Raw genomic sequence first — 19115 nt, forward strand, 5'->3', positions numbered from 1 at the left:
GTAAATGCTGCATATGACCCAGCAGCATCTTTAGCCAGCAGCTATTTGTAGAGTTGACTGTAGTCATCCTTTGTATCTTGATTGTCATTTCTTGCGTTTTCTTGCATTCGTTTGTGTTGGTTTGATCACAGTAAGAACCGTGAGCTCTCCCACCATCCACCTGAACGATAATGTCTCCTGAGGAGACCTGTGGATTTGCATGAGAAGCTTCTCATGGCACGATAACAGGGATTTCAGTCTGTTCATCAGCGTTTGTGCTGGTGAGACACATTCTCCGATGGGCATGTTGTGATATTCCAGGAACCATATGTAAGGGTCTGAGCCTTCCATGTCAGCTTTGTCCAATATCCGCATGACGATTTGCACACTCTTCTCCATTAGTCCAGTTGCCTGTAGTTATTGTGGGGACACTGTGGTGTGTGTAGTTCCATTCTCTGCTGAATTTTTGGTACTCTTGTGAGTATTGGGGTCCGTTGTCTGACTTTATTTTGTCTGGTATCCCATGTCTGGCTAGCATGGACTTTGTGAATCGAATGACAGTCACTGCTTTAGTGTTAGGTAGTTGAGTTATCCCCCAGTACCGGGAGTAGTAATCCACTGTTATAAGAAAGTCCATGCCATGCGAACAGCTCCATCCCTAGGATTTGCCATGGTCGTTGTGGTGTCTCGTGTGGGAGGAGTGCTTCCTTCTGCTGGGAGTTCTTGTGTGTGAGAAACGTACTACATTTTGACCAAAAAAAATGTGTGTCCTCGGACATCCCTGGCCAGAACAGAAGCTCTCAGGCTCTGAACTTACATTTGACTATGCAAATGTATCCTGAGTATAGCCTTTAGCATTTCACCATGCTTGTGGTATCATAATTTGGTCACTTTTCATCATCAGTCCATCCACTTCACATACAGCATTTTGTCTCTGTAGTTCAAGAAGTCTTTGATTCTCACTGGAACTTCCTTTCCTCAGGCCATCCGTGTCTCACCATCATTCTCAACTTTGTCGATGTGTCATCCTTTTGTGTCTCTGTGCGAATGACTTCCATTTCGTTGTCACTCACAGGAAGATGATCGATGATAAGGTGTATCTGAGCATTCATGTCATCCTCCAGTTTGTCATCTGAGTCCGATCTGTGACTTTGAGAAATGCTCTGGAGAGCGTATCGGCCAAATTCATTTATTTTCCAGGTTTGTGGAACACATTCAACTGGTAGGGTTGAAGCTTTAGGAGTCGCTGTATTCTCGAATATGTGCTTCCCAGGGGTTTCTTGAAGATGGAAACCAGTGGTTTATGCTCAGTCTCAATTTCTGTCTCTTTGCCATATATGAATTGGTGAAATTTCTGACATCTAAAAACAATGGCCAGTGTTTCCTTTTCAATCTGAGCATCAATCTAGCCTTAGTTAGTGCTTTTGAAGTGTATGCCACAGCTGAAGTAGAACAGCTTCATAAACACAACCAAATTATTATCTTGTGATAGTATATATGATCAGAGGCCGTCTGCACTCTTTTAAGGTCCTTACTACTGAAATGTGTCTGTTCCAGGTGCGTAGGAGTCAAAGTAAGAATACTGGAAGAAAGACCAGCACACTGTCGAAAAAAGGATAACATATATAAAATATATGAATTACACTGTTAGAATGTTGCAGTCAGAATGACTGCTCATTAGCTTGAAGAGGGGTCCATCGAGGCCCAGCGATTCTAGTGTTAAACACATCCTTGTAGTTCTCCAATTTAGTCTTATTGTTAGTTTCTTCCACCCTCCTTATTTGTCTGACCAGGATGGGCTCTGAGGCTACATTAAACTTACTCTTGAAAGTTGTAATAGTATGCAGAAGGTGCAATTTCGAAATTGGGTAGTGCAGTATCTCTTGTCATGTTAGTCATTGCATACCTAAGAGAGCTGTCAGAAATGTCCAGATCAACTAGCCCATGTCAGCTAAAGTTTTTATTTATTTAGGTTCTTTAGCCCATATATATTGTTGTAATTTTTTTGTCACTCAAATATCACATAAATACACATTAGACATGGCCAAATGTATAGAATTCCAATAAAATTTGCTTTAAAACTGCAAAATATTCTTTGCACACCATGACAAAATAAGTAGAATTGCAGGAAATAAGCTTTAAACCTGCAAAATGCTCTCCACCAACAAGAGGGGTGTGAACAGTTTGTGTCATGAACAGTGGTTGTGCCCATACAAATAGACGTGGCGCGTGGGGGCGCGGGATGTTCCCCAATGCTGGAAGGGGGGCCCCGAGTGAAAAAGTTTGGGAACCCCTGGCATACGAAATGTTGCTGAAATGTTGAAGGTTGTTATGATAGCCTACTTCAAAACCAAATGGTACATAGTCACAAAAGTAGATGGGGTGGTTGTTAAATAATATTTGTGAACAAAAAATGGAGCGAATTTGGTTCTGCAGTTTTTCTTCCTGTGAGCGCTGAGAGATTTTTAGCAAATCGGGGGAAAGGATGTTGAGCGCTGGAGTGGTGCGCAAAGAGGAGCGGTGTGCAAAGTCCGCTCCGTGTGAGTGATGAGTGTGAGCTCAACTCCGCTCACATACTCTGCCAAACTTGAGCTCAGCTCACATACTCTGCCCAACGCCCTATTAAGACACTTTATGTTGGCGTATTCCTTTATTTTGGCAGTTACCTGTAGATGTCAGTGAGACAGTGATGCTATGCAATGCTAATGCTATACTCAGTAATGCCGGGTGTACACTACACGACTTTCAAAATCCTAACATCGCTGAGTCTCTCACATTATTCGTCTTTGCTGTAGTTTTTTGTATTGCCAACGTAGTGGTGAGCATACTAAATGATCTGGCACATTTGGGGTGTCACACACTACAAGATTCTTCACTTGGTCGTGAGGATTCTTGATACCACGCTGTCTCGCAAAAACAATGATCTGTGAACGAGCTGTGGCTCAAAACAAAACAGCCTCATAAATGTTTTCAGTCAGAAATTCACGCTTGCCATACAGCGTTGAAATATCTAGCCAAAATATATGTATATATTTTTACCCCCTTTTCGTGATATCCAATTGGTAGTTACAGTCTTGTCCCATCGCTGCAACTCCCCTACGGACTCGGGAAAGGCGAAGTTCAAGAGCCATGCGTTCTCCGAAACAAAAACATGCACTGCTTCTTGACACACTGCTTGCCAGCCGCACCAATGTGTCGGAGGACACACTGTCCAGCTGGCGACCAAAGTCGCTTGCAGGCGCCCGGCGAGCCACAAGGAGTTGGGACAAGGAAAATTCCGGCCGGCCAAACCCTCCCCTAACCCGGACGACGCTGGGCCAATTGTGCGCCGCCTCATGGGTCTCCTGGCCACGGCCGGCTGTGACACTGCCTGGGATTGAACCCGGGTCTGTAGTGACACCTCAAGTGTTGCGATTCAGTGCCTTACACCGCTGTGCCACTTGGGAGGCCCTCAAGCCAACATTTTGAATTGAATAACATTGCTTGTGAACTTCAGAGCTCTAACAATTTGACACTATGACTTTGGTTAAAGGCAATTCCAAGCAAATACTAGTAGTAGTCATCGCTCCTGTTCGAGAGTCTACACATTCTGGGTGATGCGACACAACGTCATCATCTCTCTGGCTTCTTCTCTGGTGAGCTCTCATTGGCTATTGCTGATCACGTTCTCAAAACTTGTCATTGCACATCTCACACTACAAGAACATTGCAGATTTTGTGCTGATAGACTGCTCAAAGACTGAATCGGTAGCCCTCAGATTGTGTCTCTGACCTGCTCACATTAAACGAGCATCAGTGATGGCCGCGTGCCCCAAGTAGGTAACGACATGGGGATTTTGTCTCAGAAATCAAAAACGTGTCTGGGACAGCCAAATCGGGGCCAAAATAATGTAGTGTATACCCGGCTTTAGCGTTAGCATCTTAGCAAGTTTATTCAGTTAGCATTAGCTTTAGTGCTGGCAGTACTGTATTGGTGCCCGGCCATCTCCGGATTCTGTATCAGTGAGCAGATGGGCTGATGGGGAACTAAAACACTACTGTTTCACACTCTTATTGAATACTGCACTGTTGGGTCGGGCTTGCAAGATAAGCATTTCACTGTACTTGTGCATGTGACGAATAAAACGTGTAACATGAAACTTGAAACTCTGCAGCAGATAGCACAGGGTCCAGGAAAATACAGCCAATAATATTTTCCCATGGCATAGTGGGTTGGATTGGTGCTGGATGCTGGCAACACCAGAGCTGTGGGTTTGATTCCCGCATGTGCCACATATTGTGTGTATAGGTGTAATGTGTGTTCACCGTGAGTTGTTTTGAATGAAATGTTGGCAAATGACAGTGTATTGTGTAGTGTCACCACAAAGGGTGCATGCTGTGTTATCTGACTTAATATATTTCAATTTGTACCCTCATATGCCCATTTCAGTTGTTTGTGTACTTTGTTACACCTGTTTCAACCCAACACTTTCATATTATCCTCATACTCGAATATCATCCTAATTGCTCTCATCTGATGTTTGTCATACGTCATTCTCAAACGTCCTACTTTTTCAAACCTTTGTCAATCTGTCTCTTGCTTTCTACACACACACATACACACACCTTAGACAGAAATACGTTCCCTTAGCCCCTCAAGCCCCCACAGCACTTGCACCTATTCTAGCTCTTTGATGCGTACAAACACACAGGTGTGATCATTCTACAGTGGTCCCTGCAGTGAATGGTCAAACCGGTGTGATTATAACAGTTCATTAGAACTTCTAGTTACAATTGACGCAACAGTCAGCGTTTTAGCTGGCCAGTTTTTTTCACAGAAACATTTTGCACACGGTCTTTACAACTTTGTGTTCTTAATGTGATCTGTTTATGTTTGGATGCAGATATTCAAACATTCACAGAAGTAAATCAAATAAAATTGTATTGGTCACTTGGGTGGATGAGGTCATTGATTATATTTTTGGCCTTCCTGTAACACCGGGTGCTGTAGATGTCCTGGAGGGCAGGCAGTGTGCCCCCGGTGAGGTGCTGGGCAGACCGCACCACCCTCTGGAGAGCCCTGCGGTTATGGACGATGCAGTTGTCGTACCAGGCGGTGATACAGCCCAACAGGATACTCCCAATGGTGCATCTGTAAAAGTTTGTGAGGGTCTTAGGGGCCAAGCCAAATTTCTTCAGCCTCCTAAAGTTGAAGAGGCGCTGTGGCACCTTCTTCACCACAATGTCTTGAAGGTTTTCACCTTCTCCACTGCGATGTGGATGGGGGTGTGCTTAGGGCTGTGGCGGTCATTACATTTTGTCAGCCAGTGATTGTCAAGCAAATAACTGCTGGTCTCGCCTTAATGAACGTTAATTAACATAAACATTCTAATAAATACATTTAATATAGCCTACATCATCACAATAAATCCATTATTTATTTTAGACAGGTCTAAAGAAACATGAAATTAAGAAAATATAGTCTATTTCAGAAGAACAGAATAGCACACTCAGAGTTGTCCTCATGTTAAGCCCTGATCTGGCTATGCCATATGTGTCACGATCGTCTGAGGAAACGGACCAATACGCAGCGCGTGGAGTGAACATGATGACTTTATTTAGAAAAGCACGTCAAAACAAAACAAAAAGACGAAAGTGAAGTCCTACAGTGACAAAGACTGAACTTGGAACAAAAACCCACAAACACACAGTGAAACACAACAGTTTAAATATGGCTCCCAATCAGAGATAACGAGCCGACAGCTGACACTCGTTACCTCCGATTGGGAGTCAATGACCAAACATAGAAACCAACCCAACAGAAAAGCAAACATAGAAATACACCCAACAGAAAAATAACAACCCTGGCTCAAAATAAAAGTCCATAGAGCCAGAGTGTCACAGTACCCCCCCCTAAAGGTGCGAACTCCGGGCGCACCAGCATACAGTCTAGGGGAGGGTCTGGGTGGGCGTCTGTCCATGGTGGCGGCTCTGGCACTGGTCGTGGTCCCCACCCCACCATAGTCACTACCTGCTTACGTAGCCTCCTCCAAATGACCACCCCCCAACTAAACCCCACAGGATTAAGGGGCAGCACTGGACTAAGAGGCAGCACCGGACTCAGGGGCAGCACCGGACTAAGGGGCAGCACCGGGCTAAGGGGCAGTACCGGACTCAGGGGCAGCACCGGACTAAGGGGCAGCACCGGACTAAGGGGCAGCACCGGACTAAGGGGCAGCACCAGGATAAGGGACAGCACCAGGATAAGGGGCAGCACCAGGATAAGGGACAGCACCGGGCTAAGGGGCAGTACCGGACTAAATGGCGGATCCTGGCTGGCTGGCTCTGGCGGATCCTGGCTGGCTGGCGGATCCCGGCTGGACGGCTCTGGCGGATCCTGGCTGGCGGAAGGCTCTGGCTGATCCTGTCTGGCGGAAGGCTCTGGCTGATCCTGTCTGGCGGAAGGCTCTGGCTGATCCTGTCTGGCGGACGGCTCTGGCTCCTGTCTGGCGGAAGGCTCTGGCTGATCCTGTCTGGCGGAAGGCTCTGGCTGATCCTGTCTGGCGGAAGGCTCTGGCTGATCCTGTCCGGCGGAGAGCTCTAGCGGCTCCCGGTCTGGCGGACGGCTCTGAAGGCTCATGGCAGACGGGCGGCTTTGCAGGCTCAGTACAGACGGGCAGTTCAGACGGCGTTGGGCAGACGGACAGTTCAGACGGCGTTGGGCAGACGGGCAGTTCAGGCGCCAGTTGGGCAGACGGGCAGTTCAGACGGCGTTGGGCAGACGGACAGTTCAGGCGCCCGTTGGGCAGACGGGCAGTTCAGACGGCGTTGGGCAGACGGACAGTTCAGGCCCTGTTGGGCAGACGGCAGACTCTGGCCGTCTGAGGCGCACCGTAGGCCTGGTGCGTGGTGCCGGAACTGGAGGTACCGGGCTGAGGACACGCATCTCAGGGCTAGTGCGGGGAGAAGCAACAGGGCATGCTTGGCCCTGGGGACGCACCGTAGGCCTGATGCGTGGTGCCGGAACTGGAGGTACCGGGCTGAGGACACGCATCTCAGGGCTAGTGCGGGAAGCAGCAACAGGGCATGCTTGGCCCTGGGGACGCATCGTAGGCCTGATGCGTGGTGCCGGAACTGGAGGTACCGGGCTGAGGACACGCATCTCAGGGCTAGTGCGGGAAGCAGCAACAGGGCATGCTTGGCCCTGGGGACGCACATAAGGCCTAGTGCGGAGAGCAGGAACAGGCCGGGCTGGGCTGGCGACGCGCACCGTCTCCCTGGTGCGGGTGGCCGGAACAGGCCGGGCCGGGCTGGCGAGCGCACCGTATCCCTGGTGCGTGGAGCAGGAACAGGCCGGGCTGGGCTGGCGACGCGCACCGTATCCCTGGTGCGAGTGGCCGGAACAGGCCGGGCCGGGCTGGCGAGCGCACCGTATCCCTGGTGCGTGGAGTAGGAACAGGCCGGGCTGGGCTGGCGACGCGCACCGTATCCCTGGTGCGAGTGGCCGGAACAGGCCGGGCCGGGCTGGCGAAGCGCACCGTATCCCTGGTGCGTGGAGTAGGAACAGGCCGGGCTGAGCTGGCGACGCGCACCGTATCCCTGGTGCGAGTGGCCGGAACAGGCCGGGCCGGGCTGGCGAAGCGCACCCTATCCCTGGTGCGTGGAGCAGGAACAGGCCGGGCCGGGCTGGCGTAGCACACCGTGGACCTGGTGCTTGGAGTAGGAACAGACCGGTCCGTGCCGGGAACACACACCACTGGCCTCAACCGAGGATCAGGAACGGGCCGGACCGGACTGGCAACACACATCAGTCTTTCACGCCGTGCCACAAACACTTCCCTCCCTCTACTCGCCAATGGCTCCCCGTACTCCGTTAGCCTTCTCTCCTTTTCTCCCTGTGGCAGCCTCCTGCTGCCCAGCCGTCAAAGCCATGTGCCCCCCAAAAATTTTTTGGGGTTGCCTCCCGATCCTTCCGACGATGGCCCTGCCGATGCCGTTGCTCCTCTCGCCGTCGCCTCTCCACCGTCTCGCTCCATGGTCGGCGATCCATACCATCCAGGATCTCCTCCCAAGTCCAGGACCCTTTACCGTCCAACAGTTCCTCCCATGTCCAGACCCTTTGCTCCTGGACGCGCTGCTTGGTCCTTTTGTGGTGGGTTTTTCTGTCACGATCGTCTGAGGAAACGGACCAATACGCAGCGCGTGGAGTGAACATGATGACTTTATTTAGAAAAGCACGTCAAAACAAAACAAAAAGATGAAAGTGAAGTCCTACAGTGACAAAGACTGAACTTGGAACAAAAACCCACAAACACACAGTGAAACACAACAGTTTAAATATGGCTCCCAATCAGAGATAACGAGCCGACAGCTGACACTCGTTACCTCCGATTGGGAGTCAATGACCAAACATAGAAACCAACCCAACAGAAAAGCAAACATAGAAATACACCCAACAGAAAAATAACAACCCTGGCTCAAAATAAAAGTCCATAGAGCCAGAGTGTCACAATATGGCTGTGGGCTACACTAGTTCATTTAGCAGACAAGATTTGCTTAGAATTCCGTGGCCTTATTTGAAATTATTTTATAGTATGAAGAATATGATTGAACATAGCTGAATAAAATAGAAAGCGTATTTTCTACAAACTATTTGAAGGAGTCTGCACATGCGGCTATTCTGTGTTGAGCGGTTAACAAAGAAATAGGTACTCCTATTCGATGGTTTGCACGCCTCCTGAGTCGGACTGAAAGTCCACTCTGAATACCTCTTCTCCGCTGGCAGCGTCTTGGAGCAGCCTCTGGGATAAGTGGAATCACCTTGTGGGGTACGAACAAAGAATGCAATGCAGGATATTTTTGGTCGTATTTCTGGAGTTACCGCTGTTCTGATATCCAAAGTTATTTCCGAGTGTATGTAATAATGCAAAAAGCATATAGATATATAGATAGTTTTTTAAGCATTCTGAGCTAATGAGAGAAAAACACACACAAAAAAATACTGCAAAGTTGCTTAGGAGCCAGGAACCAGGCGACCATGTCTATCAGCGCCATCTTGTAGCAACAGCATAACACAATTCTCATCCAAATCAGAAAATGTAGGCTACATTAGTCTGAGGAAAGAGTCATATTTAGCTAACTTTCAGTTGATAGAAACCATAATATTAAATAGCTAATAGCAATTACTATTTACAATTTATTACATGACAGGTGAGCTCACCAGTCGAAAGTAATCCGATGGTGGGTAAAAGTTTGTGCACGCCGCCATGTTTGTTTTTCCGCGTCAACCAAAGATAAGACGAGATGACAAGATGAGGGGTCTGTTTGCAGTATGCGTGTTGAAGGCAAAGTTGGTGTGTCGTCTATATCTTTCACTTCCAGAAGTTTACTCGAAAGATGAGTGAACCATCCATTCACCTCGTTTTTGCTATATAATGACGAGATGCTCATGTCTCCGCCCTAATGTTGTCCCAAAGGCGGGAAGGCAGGCGACAAGCTTAGGTCCAAAATAAGCCCATAGAAACGCATTGGGCTTATTTTGGACAGATTTTGGAGATAGTGAAACCTCTCGCTTCGCCTCTTCTTCTCTGGTGACACCCAGAATGCATTGAATGATGTCAACAAACATGGCTTCACACATAGCCGGCAAATAGCTTAGCTCATCATATAATCAATATAACATTCAAAAGTATTTTATACACATCATATGTGTCCGTTATCTATGATTTTTCACCAGTACTTGAAAACATCTGAATAAAACAGTAACTAAATAAATGATTACCTTTCTGATAGTGATTTATTGATAGAAGTGGCATGTGTCGGTGTTATGATACTGATTTGTCTCCACAGATGGTTTGTTTACGTTTCTACCATTGTGGCTAGATGGCGTACTAGGCCTACAACAGCTCTATTTAGCGGTCGCATCGGGGACAACAGTTGTTGACAACTGTAGCATTGTAGCTAAGCCTAACCCTAACCCTTTTCCTAACCTCAACCTCATTCTCTTAACCTCCTACATTATTGACCTAACCTGCTGCGTTAGTTAGTTAGTCCCTGATGTTATGGAAGGGCACTAACATCCAACATTATGAGGGGCTTGGGGTGTCCGGGTCCGTGGTTATGACCATGCTGGCTCATCTCGAGAAGGGCCACACTTTGTACTGTATGTGGACAATTGGTACAGCAGCCCCACACTCTTCCAGCATCTGCTCTCCAACAGCACAGGGGCCTGTGGCACAGTCCGGTCGTACATGAAGGGGATGACAGCATTCAGAAGCAGGAAGATGCAGAGGGGGAAGGTGGAGTTCAAGGATAACAGTCAACAGCTGGCAGTAAAGTGGCTGACAAACGAGACATCCATGTCCTCTCCACTGTTTATACAGCAACCATGTTGGCCACAGGGAAGGTGGACCACCTGACGGGAGAGAGAAAGATCAAAACAGACTGTGTGCTTGACTATAACCTCAAAATGGGGGCAGTGGATAAGTTGGACATGATAAACAGCTTTGTGGAATGCGCTCGGGAAAGAATAAGAATATATTTTTCCATCTGATCGACACTGCTGTCCTGAATGGCCACATAGTTCACCACCAGCTAACAGGTGAAATGATAACTGAACAAGTTTTTTTTGTAATTGGACATACACTTCACATACAAATCACATACAGTTCTATTATGCAATTATAGTGACAATATCTCACCCACCTACCCACTGCCTCATCATCCTCTCCACTCCCTCGTCCTCCCCACTTCCTCTCCCTCTCCCCATAGGTGAGGTGATTACCTACCAAAAGTACAGGGAGAACCTCATGAGAGAGAAGCTGGAGGAGCACCAAACCCCTCGGTGCCTATCCAATGGGGGCCGTCCTGCTGCAGACAATCCCCTATGCCTCAATGCACTGCATTTTCCCTCCGAAGTCCTTCAAACTGCTGTTCAAGGTAGTCGCACAGGGAGGCACTGCAAAGTCAGCCTGTCCGGCACCAGGAGAAGGAAGCAGAGGAGGTTGACAAAGTACATGTGTTTAGCTTGTGACACACCCCTGTGTGTTGCGCCATGCTTTGGGGAGTACCATATGCTCAAGCACATCTGCAGCAATTACTGACTGACTGACTTGACAGGTGACCAGCCATGATACTATGTCTTTAGGGTTGGGGGGTGGGAATGCAGTTGTTGTTCAATCACTACATGAATATTAAAATATAGGTTATGCATATGAATTAGTTGTCAGTCTTTTCTTGCAATTTTATTTTCTAGTTAAACTAGTTTTTGTTTTTGTTGTTCACCCACTACCAATACTTCAATAAAATAGACAACAATTACAAATAGGGCTCAGTCTATTCTTGAGTTTTTTTCCCTCCAGTAAAACTGTAAAGGAGTGCAGTATGTTCAAACAGTATGTTGCTAGCATACAAAAGCTGGCCTCAATATTCGGCAAGAAAGATGTCCAGTTCCAGTTATGATGTTGGCAAATAATGTTCAATACTGTTTGTGTGTGTGGTTTCTGAAAGTACAGAATAAAGAGAGGCGGCAGGTAGCTTAGTGGTTAAGAGCGTTGTGCCAGTAACCGAAAGGTCGCAGGTTCTAATCCCCAAGCCAACTAGGTGAAAGATCTGTCGATGTGCCCTTGAGCAAGGCACTTAACCCTAATTGCTCTGGATAAGAGCATCTGCTAAATGACTAAAATATAAAAATGTTGATGGCCAAAATGCTCAATTTGAGTCTCATCTGACCAGAGTACCTTTTTCCATATGTTTGGGGAGTCTCTGTGTTAGCTTATTATTTTCTTTAAGCGATTGCTTTTTTTCTGGCCACTCTTCCGTAAAGCCCAGCTCTATGGAGTGTATGGCTTAAAGTGGTCCTATGGACAGATACTCCAATCTCCGTTGTGGAGCTTTGCAGCTCCTTCAGGGTTATCTTTGGTCTCTTTGTTGCCTCTCTGATTAATGCCCTCCTTGCCTGGTCCGTGAGTTTTGGTGGGCGGCCCTCTCTTGGCAGGTTTGTTGTGGTGCCATATTCTTTCCATTTTTTTTATAATGGATTTAATGCTGCTCCGTGGGATGTTCAAAGTGATTTCTATAGGCAGCAGCAGCCTCTAGTGCTAGTAATGGCTATTTAACAGTCTGATGGCCTTGAGATAGAAGCTGTTTTTCAGTCTCTCGGTCCCAGCTTTGATGCACCTGTACTGACCTCGCCTTCTGGGTAATAGCGGGGTGAACAGGCAGTAGCTCGGGTGGTTGATGTCCTTGATTATCTTTTTGGCCTTCCTGTGACATCGGGTGCTGTAGGTGTCCTGGAAATACTCAGTACTTTCTTGAAGCACCTTTGGCAGCGATTACAGCCGTGAGTCTTCTTGGGTATTACACTACAAGCTTGGCACACCTGTATTTGGGGAGTTTCTTCCATTCTTCTCTGCAGATCCTCTCAAGCTCTGTCAGGTTGGATGGGGAGCGTATTTGCACAGCTATTTTCAGCTCTCTCCAGAGATGTTCGATCGGGTTCAAGTCCAGGCTCTGGCTGGGCCATTCAAGGACATTCAGATACTTGTCCCGAAGCCACTTTTGCGTTGTCTTAGCTGTATGCTTAGGGTCATTGTCCTGTCTGAAGGTGAACCTTCACCCCAGTCTGAGGTCTGAGCGCTCTGGAGCAGGTTTTGATCAAGGATCTCTCTGTACTTTGCTCTGTTCATCTTTCCCTCAATCCTGACTAGTCTCCCAGTCCCTGCTGCTGAAAAACAGCCCCACAGCATGATGCTGCCACCACCATGCTTCACCGTAGGGATGGTGCCATGCCACCACCATGCTTCACCGTAGGGATGGTGCCAGGTTTCCTCCAGACGTGACACTTGGCATTCAGGCAAAGGAGTTCAATCTTGGTTTCATCAGAGAATCTTGTTTCTCGTGGTCTGAGAGTCCTTTAAGTGCCTTTCATGTCCACAGAGGAACTCCTGAGCGCTGTCAGAGTGACCATCGGGTTCTTACTCACCTCCCTGACCAAGGCCCTTCTCCCCCGATTGCTCAGTTTGGACGGGTGTCCAGCTCTAGGAAGAGTCTTGGTCGATCCAAACTTCTTCCATTTAAGAATGATGGAGGCCACTGTGTTATTGGGAACCTTCAATGCTGCAGAAATGTTTTGGTACCCTTCCACAATCCTGTCTCAGATCTCTACGGACAATTTCTTTGACCTCATGACTTGGTTTTTGTTTTTATTAACTGTGGGACCTTATATAGACAGGTGTGTGCCTTTCCAAATCATGTCCAATCAATTGAATTTACCATAGGTGAACTCCAATCAAGCTGTAGAAACATCTCAAGGATGATCAATGGAAACAGGATGCACCTGAGCTCAAGGGTGGCTATTTGATTATAAAATATATTTTGATTTGTTTAACACGTTTTTGGTTATTACATGATTCCAAATGTGTTATTTCATAGTTTTGATGTCTTCACTATTATTCTACAATGTAAAAAATAGTAAAAATAAAGAATGAGTAGGTGTGTCCAAACTTTTGACTGGTAGTGTATATCTAATGTGAATGTGTATGGTCATTTTTGTGTGTAGATACATAGTTCTGTCACTGTCCAGGATGAACATGTTTGGCTGTGTGCATACGTGCACATGCACAAGTACAGTATGTGTATGTGTTTCTGCTCGACATATTTTGCTCTCTATCCATCTATTGGCATACAGACTGGAGAGCAGAATGCTCTTCTGCAGTAAGGAGCAGTGGTACACAGAGTGATAAACAGAGCAGCATGCTCCCTTCCCAGATCTTGGTAGCCTCCCAAATGGCACCCTATTCCCTATATAGTGCACTTCTTTTGAACAGAGCCCTATGGGCCTTATCAAAAGTAGTGCATTATAAAGGGAAAAGGGTGCCATTTGGGATGCAGATGTGTATACAGTAGAAATACTCCCTGCCACCACAGCAGTAGCAGCCAAACAGCGAGCCAGGGAGAGAGAAGTGAGCAGGGTATTTTCCTGTCAAAGCTGGGAAAAATGAAGTTTTAAGCTTTAATTCCTCAACTAATTCTTACCCCCTAATCCATTCAAACTGTGTGACCCAGTTTGGAACCTTGTTTGTCAAACCTGTTCCCACTGTGCTGGTGCTAGCTACCTGTCACTGACTTATTCTGGAGGGGAAAGGAGGGAAGGAGGGAAAGGGGTTTGAGAGAATGTACAGTTTCAGGTAAAGGTTTTGTAGCAGTAACATAATTTACTGTGTATTTAGACACAGTATGTCATTTGACAGAATATTGCATGTTGGGTAATGACTCATGCATGTTGGATAATTACTAAGGAGAGATCAAAGACTGTAATAGATGATGAAACATATTGCTTTGAGCATATTTGACTTTGTGTTATTTGGAAAATGTAAAGCCTCACTGGGTGAGCAATTGGACAACTACCTATTGAAAACCTTCAATCTTTGGAGCAATATGGAAAATAACAATTCTCTAACTACAGTAAACCAAGTTGTTTTTCTGATATACACTCAGTGTCAGTTTATTAGGTACACCACCCCATTCACGAATTCAGGCTGTTCTGGAGGCAAAGGGGGGTCCGACCTGGTACTAGATAAATTGGCCACTGAGTGTATGTTGTTCCATATTGGTACTCTATAACTAAAATTAATACATATGTATTCCAGACCATTTTTGAAGTTAGATTTGGATCTATCATCATTTTCATTGGGTCTGTGGAGAATGTCCATTGAAAGTGTTTTTTAATCCAGTAAAGTCTGGGTCCGGGAAAGTGATACAGTACCTTCATTACCTCAGTTGAAAAACACTGCTGTGAAAATATAGTGGAATGTCATTTTGTAAATTGCCGTAGAAGAAAGTGTCACTGTTTACTAATGCTAAGCGATGAATAAGTATTTGTTCTAATCATCTTATCAGTATTCCTTAGCACGCCTCGTTGGGGAGTGATAGTTGTCAGCTCATGATTGGGTAGTGCTAAGGCATGAGAATAACCCAATAAATAATCTAACACAGTCAACATTAGGCTCCTGGGGTCCCTCAATGGATTTATTTGTCATTTTATGGTTTAGGATAAAGACAGTCATCCAATCCATTGCACCAGGCAGGCCCGTAGTTCAAGCTAATTTTCAACACCTGTCTCTGGATAATATTAAATGGTTAACTCTCGAAGGGCCACACATGGTTCACAGCTGTATTACATTTTTTTCACTCTGTTTCAGATTAACTAAAACAACAAAAAAGCTTAAACGTGTCACCAAATGTGACATTTGCACTTGGCCTTAATCTTCTTTTTTTTTTTTTTTTCTGTTTTTATATAGTTTTTTATCTTTGAGATGATTTGCAACCTTTTTAGATACTGTAGCAATAGCATGCAAACCAATGGCACATGTTACTGTCATATATAACATATAGGTATACAAGTCTCCTTTTATGGGGAGATGATTGACGGTTCTTTTCCATAGAAATTCAACTTTCCTCAACCTACCCTGCGGGATATTTGCAAGTTTTGTGTTTCCCCTTCGCCTCTCATGAAATCCCTTAATAGTATCATTATTTACATCGCAGTCATTACCGCCATGTCTCATATTTTTTGTCATTATTTTCGTCCCTGTCATTGCTTCTGTCGCCCTTGGCTTGCTTTTGAGAGTTCAGGCAAGTCCATTTTGTTAGGCTGCGGGTGACAAATTACTTTGTAAAGAGCGCTATAGACAAAAAAAACATTTGAATCTAGGCTTCAGTGGTATCATCTTTTATCTTTTTCAATATCAATGTCCATTATGTTTATGGATAGTTTGGCTGCGGCCTCTATTCCTGTGTAAATGGGCCCTGTGTGTCACTTTCGCAGATTCAATGCTTAGGGGCACCAGGCTGTTGATAATGTCATTTTGATTGAATGGTTTAATCGTTTAATTGTCAGTGCAAGTCTTCTAATAATGGATCGTCTCTCAGTGCAGACAGATTGTGGTTCAGAGTGTGAAAAGTCCTCTATTCTCTGTAGTTCATGATGACATAGTCCCTAGACATTATCAATGATCTTGACCACTGCTATATGATTTCCTGTATCAAATCAAAATTAAATTAAATGTATTTGTCACATACACAGTTTACAGCAGGTATAAAAAGTGCAGAAAAATGCTTATGTGCTAGCTCCCTCAACAATGCAGTACATTAATCAATAATCAATAATAACAATGAAAAAATATTAGAAGAGGTAGTATGCATAGTAATAATGGACTTTATTTACAAATACAGTGGGGGAAAAAAGTATTTAGTCAGCCACCAATTGTGCAAGTTCTCCCACTTAAAAAGATGAGAGAGGCCTGTAATTTTCATCATAGGTACACGTCAACTATGACAGACAAATTGAGAAAAAAAATCCAGAAAACCACATTGTAGGATTTTTAATGAATTTATTTGCAAATTATGGTGGAAAATAAGTATTTGGTCACCTACAAACAAGCAAGATTTCTGGCTCTCACAGACCTGTAACTTCTTCTTTAAGAGGCTCCTCTGTCCTCCACTCGTTACCTGTATTAATGGCACCTGTTTGAACTTGTTATCAGTATAAAAGACACCTTTCCACAACCTCAAACAGTCACACTCCCATCTCCACTATGGCCAAGACCAAAGAGCTGTCAAAGGACACCAGAAACAAAATTGTAGACCTGCACCAGGCTGGGAAGACTGAATCTGCAATAGGTAAGCAGCTTGATTTGAAGAAATCAACTGTGGGAGCAATTATTAGGAAATGGAAGACATACAAGACCACTGATAATCTACCCTCGATCTGGGGCTCCACGCAAGATCTCACCCCGTGGGGTCAAAATGATCACAAGAACGGTGAGCAAAAATCCCAGAACCACACGGGGGGATCTAGTGAATGACCTGCAGAGAGCTGGGACCAAAGTAACAAAGCCTACCATCAGTAACACACTACGCCTCCAGGGACTCAAATCCTGCAGTGCCAGACGTGTCCCCCTGCTTAAGCCAGTACATGTCCAGGCCCGTCTGAAGTTTGCTAGAGTGCATTTGGATGATCCAGAAGAGGATTGGGAGAATGTCATATGGTCAGATGAAACCAAAATATAACTTTTTGGTAAAAACTCAACTCAGTCGTGTTTGGAGGACAAAGAATGCTGAGTTGCATCCAAAGAACACCATACCTACTGTGAAGCATGGGGGTGGAAACATCATGCTTTGGGGCTGTTTTTCTGCAAAGGGACCAGGACGACTGATCCGTGTAAAGGAAAGAATGAATGGGGCCATGTATCGTGAGATTTTTGAGTGAAAACCTCCTTCCATCAGCAAGGGCATTGAAGATGAAACGTGGCTGGGTCTTTCAGCATGACAATGATCCCAAACACACCGCCCGGGCAACGAAGGAGTGGCTTCGTAAGAAGCATTTCAAGGTCCTGGAGTGGCAAAAATCTTTGGAGGGAGTTGAAAGTCTGTGTTGCCCAGCGACAGCCCCAAAACATCACCGCTCTAGAGGAGATATGCATGGAGGAATGGGCCAAAATACCAGCAACAGTGTGTGAAAACCTTGTGAAGACTTACAGAAAACGTTTGACCTGTGTCATTGCCAACAAAGGGTATATAACAAAGTATTGACAAACTTTTGTTATTGACCAAATACTTATTTCCACCATAATCTGCAAATAAATGCATTAAAAATCGTACAATGTGATTTTCTGGATTTTTTTTCTCTCATTTTGTCTGTCATAGTTGACGTGTACCTATGATGAAAATTACAGGCCTCTCTCATCTTTTTAAGTGGGAGAACTTGCACAATTGGTGGCTGACTAAATAATTGTTTTCCCCACTGTATGAAGTGGGTAGTGGAATCAATAGTATATATTAGAACAGCAGCGTTGACTGTGTGTGTGAGTCTGTGTGTATGAGTTCGGAGTGTGTGTGTTTGTGTGTTTGTGTGTGTGTGTGTGTGTGTGTGTGTGTGTGTGTGTGTGTGTGTGTGTGTGTGTGTGTGTGTGTGTGTGTGTGTGTGTGTGTGTGTGTGTGTGTGTGTGTTTGTGTGTAAGGGTTGGATGTGTGGGTAGCAGTGGAGACTCCTCAGAGGAGGAAGGGGAGGATCATCTTCCTCAGTGAATTTCATAAAAATAGTGAAACATCAAATAAGTTATCCTTTTTAGATAAATCTATACTAAATCACCAAATAATTGATTAAAACACACTGTTTTGCAATGAAGGTCTACAGTAGCCTCAGCAGCACTCTGTAGGGTAGCACCATGGTGTAGCCGGAGGACAGCTATCTTCTGTCCTCCTCTGGGTATATTGACTTCAATACAAAACCTATGAGGCTCATTGTTCTCACCCACTAGCATAGACTTACACAGTAAGTCCAGAGAACGTCCTCCAACAACTTCCAGAGGACGTCCTCCAACATATCAGAGCTCTTGCAGCATGAACCGACATGTTTTCCAACCAATCAAAGGATCAGAGAATGAATCTAGTACTGAAAGCATAAGCTACAGCTGGCTACCACTGCAGTGCATAAAATGTGGTGAGTAGTTGACTCAAAGAGAGAAAAAGACAATAGTTGAATAGTTTTGAACAAATTAATTTCTTCCAAAATTAAGGCGGAGGAAGAGAGAGAGAGAGAGAGAGAGAGAGAGCTATATTTAGTTGTATTTTTTTAAACTTTCACTTAGCTAGAAAATGCCGCTAGCTAGTTTAGCCTACTCAAACACCTTGCTCAAACAGAGAGGGATGCTATGTTAGCTAGCTGGCTATGGTTATCCAAAACTGGAACTCTTCCAAGTCAAGGTAAGCTTTTGGTTTTAATACTTTATTGCCACCGATGTAACTGCTAAACTGCTTTCTGACTGTACACTGTACTGCATGATTGTAGCGGGTTTTGTAGTGAGTTTACTAATGCGTTAATTCTAGTAGCTACAGTATGTTGACTATGACATGGCAACAATGTAGGCTGTGTGTAGCGATTTTTTTTTGCCTGGTCACAGACAGCTGATGTGTTGTGCACTGAAGTCCACAAGCAAAGGGAAAAGGTGAGAGGAGGAGAGCACGTAGATAGTTGCGAGAAGTAATTATATATACAATGAGCAAAGTGATCATGCTGTTTTTATGTGGCTGCTATGAAAGTGTTTGCATGTGATCAGGGGTGTATTCATTCCGCCAATTCTGTTGAAAAACGTTTC

The 19115-nt window shown here is 45.3% G+C and overlaps 1 protein-coding gene across 1 annotated transcript in view; it reads left to right on the top strand.

Annotated features, from left to right (window-relative positions):
• The window catches only part of LOC121536215 (tomoregulin-2-like), a 185072-nt gene that overhangs the window by 124660 nt on the left and 41297 nt on the right, over positions 1-19115 (top strand). The window lies entirely within an intron of this gene.

This window comes from Coregonus clupeaformis, chromosome 23 (genome assembly GCF_020615455.1).
Source record: "Coregonus clupeaformis isolate EN_2021a chromosome 23, ASM2061545v1, whole genome shotgun sequence".
NCBI classification, from domain to species: Eukaryota; Metazoa; Chordata; class Actinopteri; order Salmoniformes; family Salmonidae; genus Coregonus; species Coregonus clupeaformis.